At 37.0% G+C, this 2,312-nt stretch overlaps 1 pseudogene; it reads right to left on the bottom strand.

Moving 5' to 3' along the window:
* Positions 1 to 379: 379 nt before the first annotated feature.
* On the bottom strand, positions 380 to 709 carry LOC103594302 (annotated as a pseudogene).
* Between the last annotated feature and the right edge of the window lie 1,603 nt (positions 710 to 2,312).

Raw genomic sequence — 2,312 nt, 5'->3', positions numbered from 1 at the left:
TCTGCTCGGTCGCCCAATGGTGCCTTGGGTATGCGGTTGCCTCAGGTCTTGGGCCTCTCCAGAGAGGTGCCTCTCTAGTCGGCATGCTCTTGGCCGGTCCATTGCCCATTTACAGATTGGGTCATTTACTTATTTACTTACAGTTTTTTCCAATTCCTTATATATTCTGAATATTAATCCTGTATCATATTCATAGTTTGCAAATATTTTCTCCCACTCTGTAGGTTGTCTTTTTGCTCTGTTATTTCTTTCATTTTCTCCCCCCCCCCCCCCAGGGGAAAAGTTTTTTTTCCCCCCCCCAGTGGAAAAGCTTTTTTATTTCCACAAGAACAAAAATCCACTTTTACTTATAATTTACTTTTCATTTAAATCTTTTAGTTTAAATCCTTGAGGGGTACAGCATCACATAGATTCTTTCTGCAAGTGCCTTAGTAGGAAGGTTACTTCAGGATTTGGCATGTACCATGCCATTATTTCCATGGGCATGTGTTACCTCTCCCCAGATTACTCTTGTTTTGTTTGGTTTGCCGCCAGGAGTCACTGTATTGTTCTTTGCTTCATACACATAAGCACATCTCTTGCCCAAGTGAAATTGCTTCATCTTGTGCATAAACACCTTCAATTTTAAGAAGAGCTTTATGCTCCCTTTGGTTCTGGAAACCCCACTTTAGCTAGCAATAATTGCCTTGTACCACAGCCTTCCAGACATACTGCCTTTTAGAAGTCCTATTCCCCGCAGGCCTCCACAGGCTCCAAGATCACAGAAAGAGATGTATGAAAGCTTTTGAAGTTTGATATAATCTGATTTGTTTATTTTTCCTTTTGTTGTCTGTGCTTTGGTGGTCATATTTATAAAGTCCCTGCTCAGTCCTATTTCCTGATGTGTTTCTCCTGCAATTTCTTTTAGGAGTTCAATAGTTTCAGGTCTTATATCTAAGTCTCTTATTCATTTTTAGTTAATTTTGGTATATAATGAGAGTGCAGGTCTAATTTTATTTTTCTGCATACAGATTTTCAGTTTTCCCAATGCCATTTATCGAAGAGGCAGTTTTTTTCCCCAATGTATGTTCTTGGTGGCTTTTTAAAAAATCAGTTGGCAGTAAGTTTGTGGATTGATTTCTATGTTCTTTATTCTGTCTCATTGGTCTGTATGTGTTTTTCTTTTGTCAATGCCATGCTGTTTTGGTTACTAAAGCTTTGTAGTGTAGTTTGAAGTCAGGTAGTGTCATGCCTCCAGCTGTATTTTTTTTTTTTTGCTCAAGGTTGCTTTGGCTATTCGGGTTTATATGTTATTTGGTATGAATGCTGATTATTTTTTCCACTTCTGTCAAAAATGTCATTGGTATTTTGATGTGTATTGGATTGAATCTGTAGATTGCTGTGGGTAGTATTGATATTTTCACAATGTTAATTCTTCTAATCCAGGAGCAAGGAGTGTGTTTCCATCTTTATGTGTCCTCTTTAATTTCCTTCAACAGTGATTTGTAGCTCTGACTGTAGAGATCTTTTACCTCCTTTGTCCATTCCCACTGTAGGGATCTTTCACCTCCCTTGTTCATTCCTGCCAGCTTGCCATTTTTCTGAGGTAGGACTTTAATGCAATAAATTTCCCCCTTAGTACTGCCTTTGCTGTGTCCCACAAGTTTTGGTATGATGTATCATTATTTTCATTAGTTTCAATAAATTTTTTTATTTCCTGTTTGATTTCTTCTTGGACCCATATGTCATTAAGTAGAATGCTGTTTAATTTCCATGTGTTTGTATAGTTTCCAGAGTTTCATGTGTTATTGATTTCTAGTTTTAATCCAATGTGGTCTGAGAAAATACATGGGATAATTCCATTTTTTTAAATTTGTTGAGATTTGATTTGTGTCCTAATATGTGATCTATCCTGGAGAATGATCCATGTGCTGATGGGAAGAATGAATATTCTGAGGTTGTTGGATGGAATGTTCTGTAGATATCTGCCAAGTCCAATTGGTCTAGAGTATTGTTTAGATCTTGTGTTTCTCTGCTGATTCTTTGCCTAGATGATCTGTCCAATATTGACAGTGGGGTATTCAGGTGCTCTGCTATTATGGTATTAGTGTCTATTTCCTTCTTTAGGTCTAGTAGAGTTTGTTTTATATATCTGGCTGTTCCAACATTGGGTGCATATATGATCGTATAACTTCGTATAATGTATGCTATACGAAGCTATTACGATCAGTCCTTTTATCATTATGTAGTGACCCTTATTGTCTCTTTTTATGGTTTTTAGTTTAAAGTCTATTTTGTCTGATATGAGAATAGCTACTCCAGCTCGTTTTTCT

This window comes from Galeopterus variegatus, unplaced genomic scaffold (genome assembly GCF_000696425.1).
Source record: "Galeopterus variegatus unplaced genomic scaffold, G_variegatus-3.0.2 Scaffold1526, whole genome shotgun sequence".
Classification (NCBI taxonomy): domain Eukaryota; kingdom Metazoa; phylum Chordata; class Mammalia; order Dermoptera; family Cynocephalidae; genus Galeopterus; species Galeopterus variegatus.
This window is presented reverse-complemented; position numbering and strand designations above follow the sequence as displayed.